Here is a 6463-nt window from a genome sequence, read left to right as displayed (position 1 = left end):
ACGTTAGAAAGTATTATGGAACCCATTTCGTAATTAGAAGCGGTAAATATTTTTCAACGGAAAACCTGATACATCCGCAAGATAATGGTTAAGTTTTAAGCAGCTGAAAACGGCAAATGAAAGGGTAATTTCGAAAACGCTTGTCAGGGATGTTTCAGCGTGGATTTTCGTTTGATGCTAAATATTCATAATGATAATGGCTTCAAATTTTGGCGCCGGGCCAACAGTACTGCGCGTTGGTGGACCTCACTTGATATCGTCGACCATAGTACCAGACAACGTCGATAGGACGGAGTGGGTGTGCCAATGTGTGGCACGAGCATTTGATCACTATAAACAAATAATTTGTGCAGGTCCTTCAAGCAAAAGTTCAACGCTCATACGTCGTATTCGACTACTATGTCGTCGAACCCACGAAGCAACCTAGAAAATATCTTGTAAAAATAATATCGATTTGCTTATGGCAAGTCGCAGCTGAGTATTGCACTGAGTAATTTATTTAAGAATTCATTCGGGTGTAATAAGCAAATGCACACCATTCGAAGCAACAGTTTTAACATTGTGTTTAGTCGACGCCTGTATGTCGTATCATATTAAACTACATTCGCACAATTTACTGCTGTCATGTCGAAGACATTCTCATGTTTACAGACATATTGAAAGATAGGAATATGCGTTGGGGAAATTCGGGAGAAATTTCTATCTCCCAATTTAATATGAAACGTAGTTTATATAACAGAGTCAGCCCGCTTCATAAGTCAATGATTTTGGAAATATAGCGGTAAAAACAGCAAATATATCGCTCCTTTCTGCACTAATGACATCAAAATAATTCTATAGATGCATGGCAGTATTCAACGTAGACAAATATATAAAAGTTAGGCAAAAAATATAAATAAAGAATGAAAAAATCTGTATCTAGAAAATTCTTTTGATGTCTCACCACAAAAATTTATAGAAAATAAAACAAACAATTGTCAATAGCTGATATACAAATAATTTAGTAGACCAAACTTAGAGAGAATACAGATATGCATTGAACACAATAAGTAGATAAAACGACATTACCTACCACACTCATCAAATATAAACCGCATTCAACAGAATGAGGACGTAAAACAGACATTACACTTACAGTTAGTAAAAACAAACTAACGTAAAATGTATTGCATGAACTGAATGCACCGCAAATATAAACTAACAGAACAGGTCATCAAGAAAAATGTATGGAACACAAACTGTATCACAGTCACATATATACAGGCAATACTAATGTAATAATTGTTATCGAGATACAAAGAAAAATTGTATGTGTCTTATTAACATAAATAAGAGGAGATGAAACCAATAAGTCAACGAGTGAACTTGTAAGTGGTAAGAGGGTGTCGTTGGTTCAGAATTAACTGGAAGCCCGTCAGTTATGACGATGCGGGTTCGAATTGATCTGATCAACGCAACAGCCTGCTGTTGGAATTAACGTGCAAGGAGCTTAACACTCAGCTGACACGCGTGTCCTCAAAATAATTCTCAGAGATATTCAGCGTAACATAGAATATGACAATGTCGGTACTTTGAATTACAGGTACAACTCATTTTAGCCAGCTGAATGGACCGGAGCAGAGTGAAATAAAGTGTCTTACTCAAGGACAGAAGAAGCCACCACGTATCGAACTCACAACCTTAAGATTCGGAGCCGCATAATCTATCCATGCGCCTTTACTTGATCAGACAAAGTACTGCACTGTGGAATAGATGTTTTATGAACTGGCAGAACTCGAAAGTATCTCGCAGTTGCAAGCATTACATCGTTGCTCAAACAGCAAGAAACAGCAGTTAAATATCTTTGAGATCTCATAATTTCTTTTGTATTATGGAAAGACAACTCGCACAATAGAGTTTACGAAAAAAAAAGCTGCTATTTGAGGTGGAACGTTTCAAAGGGGAAAAGTTATTGGTTCATTAACGTTGAGACTATTAAGAGATTATATATATATACATACATATATATATATATATGTATGTATATTTATTATTCATACGATCCTGATGAGATGACAAATGTAGGTGTGCAAAGTAATATGCTTATAATATAATCATTGTTTATATTGCTGCTTTTATGTTTTAACACATTTTAAACGACTTACCTGACACGTCTCTCACTGAAAGAATTGCTGTAGTTTAATGTCAATACCGCCATTCTTGTGATAGGAATGTGTGCACACACATATATACGAGTACATACATATATTTCTATGTATCAATATACATACATGAATACAAAGATACCCTGTTGATGTTGTTGAAATTCCAATGTGGGAGCCTTGGAGCGAAGCTGGAAGCCGAAACTTCCTCTATTGGCAACAATTCTTCGAATGAAACTGAATAATGAAATACATACATACATATATACAGTATATATATGTATATATACAGTATAGGCGCAGGAGTGGCTGTGTGGTAAGTAGCTTGCTTACCAACCACATGGTTCCGGGTTCAGTCCCACTGCGTGGCACCTTGGGCAAGTGTCTTCTACTATAGCCTCGGGCCGACCAAAGCCTTGTGAGTGGATTTGGTAGACGGAAACTGGAAGAAGTTCGTCGTATATATGTATATATATATGTATGTGTTTGTGTGTCTGTGTTTGTCCCCTCCCCCCCAGCATCGTTTGACAACCGATGCTGGTGTGTTCACGTCCCCGTAACTTAGCGGTTCGGCAAAAGGTGACCCGATAGAATTAGTACTAGGCTTACAAAGAATAAGTCCTGGGGTCGATTTGATTCGACTAAAGGCGGTACTCCAGTATGACCGCAGTCAAATGACTGAAACAAGTAAAAGAGTAAGAGTATATATATATATATATATATATATATATATATATATCGATACACACAAAAACTGACAAACACACCATACATAGGCACGCGCTTTTACCTACACACACACATACCCATACAAGCATGCACGTGCGCACACACACATACGATAGACTCTGTCATGTAACCCGATGAATGTTCATGAATTGACAGAATTAGTTCCTTTAAATCCGTGTGCCGAGCGGCTGAGGTTTACGCACATACATCTACCCGCAACATAGCTGCGGACTATAATAATCGCACCGCATACACGTGATGCTCTTTCTTCGAATTACTACTACATTCCATCTGACTGTTTCAGCAGAATGTGTGTCTGCCAAAAATCCAATTACACGTATTATATCCGTGTAAGGCCATGTGTGATGCAATTCCTGATAATGCAGGGCAGTAGGATAGAAACCGGAATATCAAGAACATGAAACAATCTTATTAACCGATCACTAATACCTGTTCTCATCTACGCTCATATCATACGCATGAATATATATCGAAGAGCGTTAATGTATTGCTTGCTCCAGTTTTTGTTGGTGAGTTTAGGCGCATTTGTATGTTTATGTGTGTATGTACGAGTGGGTGTGTGTATATGTGTGAGGAATTGGTGCAGACGTATTCTTGAATGCTTCGAAGTAAGCTTGGTACTCCACATCTTCATCTACTTCAGGTAATTAACCACAATTACACTCAGGTAATTAACCACAAAATGTTCCAAAGGAAAAAGAAACACTTGAACCAAGACTTCGTCAAGAAAACAGAGCGGGTTCTTTCGAAATTTTAACAACTCGAAAAGATAACAAGTAGCGATGTTTATTCACATCATTCACGCATACACACACAGATATTCCCTCATCATACACACACACACATACACATGTATGTAGTATACATATAGATACACACACAAATATCCGTCATTCACACACAAACACACGTACTCACACACACACACAAACACACGCACACACAGACATGAGTGTTATCACAATGGATGATACTGAAGACTCTGAAGAAGTCTATGAAAACATTTCTCGTCCAATAAAGTACTGTACACATACATACATATATATATTTGCAGGTGTGCCCCCTTGTAGTTGTGGGAGGACCCCCTTAATCTCCTGGCAACCGATATTTTAAGACCCAGTCCGCCACTGAGAGATATCGATAAACATTAGTTTAAATTGTAGTTTATAAGGGTATTTCAATAACATTGCAATTCGCAGCCCTTTAAATAGCTATTCCAAGCGCATTCAGATGCTCCACCGTAACGGATCATCTGGGAAATTTTTTATTTCATTTAGTTACGAATAATTATGTTCCCATATGTATGCGCATGTATGTGTGTGTGTATACACACACACACACACACACACACACACACACACACACACACACTTGTACGTACGTAAACTATTTGTAATTCATTAGAGATGAAAACTAAAAGTAAGTAAAACAAATTATTGAATTATATATTATGTAAGACAGTCGGAAAGTGATAGCATCTATATGAAACAAAATTTCCTGGTTCCAGCTTCCACGTTCTTTTACTCTCTCTCTCTCAGACGTCTGACACATCGCCTCTTTGTCTTTCCGTCAGTCTAGTGGCTCCTCTGGTTCCCCCTCTCTATTTCTCTCCCTGTCTTTCTTGATCTCTCTGCTTGGATATATCTCTGTAAAAAAAAAACCATTGACTGTTTGCTATTAACTTAGTGTAAAATTGTTATTGATGAATAATAATTCTCCAGCGAGACACGAAGAAGAAAAAATATTTATTTGTAAATTATAAACAATGAATAGGATCAAAAGATATTGCATTAACGATTTTTTTTTACAATATTTGGTGTTCTAGTTTTTCTTTAATCTTTGTCCTCGTTCATCTTCCCTATTTAATCTTCTACCATTTTTCATCGAGAGAGAGAGAGAGAGGGGAGAAAGAGAGCAAGTGGGTACTAATCTACCAGAGATAAACTGCAGAATATTTTTAACGTACTGAATTGTAATTCAAACAAGATTTGTTGGGAAAAATTTTCATTGGAACGCCTCACATGGTTTATCAGGATCTGATTTCTTATTACCCATGCGGGCTAACATAGAGGGGACAATGCAATGTGATTGGGGTCACATACATGGAAAATCAACTAATTGACATTATCATAATAGCATAGTTTCACTGGAGGCAATATTAGAATAAATAAAGGCCATTTGATGAAAATATGTCAATGGTTCCATTTGCGCATTGAAAGAGTCATCGAATCTGATGGAGGATTTATAGAATAATTTTCTAAGAAATATTCTCGAAACCTTTGCACAGATTTCTATCAAAATATAATTGCCTTGTTTTTTTTGTAGATTACAGGTGTTTTATTAAATCACCAAATATGTCCTCAAAACCTCTAGCATCTACCAGCCTGTGTGTGTATGTGCGTGTGAGCAGTGTGTGTGGCCAGCGTGTGTGGGAAGTGTGTGTATGTGCAGTGTGTGCGAATGTGCAGTGTGTGTATACTTGCGTTGCATGTATTTGTGTGTATGAGCGTCTCTCTTTCTTGATGTATATCCATTTATATATACTGTCTGTATATATGTGTGCATATTTATAATATAGTATACTTCATCTATCTATCTCTTTCTCTCTCTGCCTCTCTATCTCTGTCTATATATATATATATATATATATATATATATATATATATGTGCCGTGTTTCTTAATATGACTACAAAGACACTACGTCGTGTTTTTCAATATAACTGCAAACACATCGCTGTATAGGTGCATAGAATTCTATAAATATTTAAATATTTGATATCTATAACAATACTTATCAGGCAGAATACGATATATACGTGTGTGTGTGTGTGTGTGTGTGTGTGTGTATCTGCTGGTGTGTGTACACCGCTTCGCAGTAGTGAATATGTGTTTGAAAGTATATATATATATATATATATATATATATATATGTAAAAATGTGATCTATCAGCACGTATACATATTTACAGTTTGTATGTACACCCACAAACGCGCCAGCGTACAGAAGCACTCCCCAGCACACCCATGTGTGTTTGTGTGTGTTTGTGTTTGTATACGTATTCATATTTCGTTATGTCTGGTAAGTAATGTTATAAATATCAAATATTTATAGAACTCGATGCACCTAGAGAGTAATGTATTAGTTCGGTTTTTTTTTTTTGTCGTATTAAGAATCACGATGAAACATCCTTCGCTTACCGAAGCGGATGTCTATAAGAAAAAAAATATGTAACTCTGTTATTTTCAGAATTTATTTTCTTCGCAGAATAGAAACTGGAGACATCCTGTACGTCTTTCTACAATTACGTCCATCACATATTTACTCGAAGCATTTAGTTAACAGATCCATACTTATAGACACACTCGCGCACGCATATGCTTGTAGGTAAGAATGCACAATACAAAAATAAATATATAGGTGTGTGTAATTTTTAAATATGTTGGCCAAAAGGGGATGATGGCCGTAACTCCTCCAACAAAAAAAAAAGCTTAACTTTGTTAAGTTTTATTTGTGAAATATTGTTGTTTTGAATCTGTTGCAGAAAGTGGTCTACTTCTGTGGTGCTGAATG

The sequence above is a fragment of the Octopus bimaculoides genome, chromosome 27, assembly GCF_046866305.1.
Source record: "Octopus bimaculoides isolate indiv1 chromosome 27, ASM4686630v1, whole genome shotgun sequence".
NCBI classification, from domain to species: domain Eukaryota; kingdom Metazoa; phylum Mollusca; class Cephalopoda; order Octopoda; family Octopodidae; genus Octopus; species Octopus bimaculoides.
The sequence above is the reverse complement of the archived record's forward strand: the minus strand, read 5'-3'. Positions refer to the sequence as shown.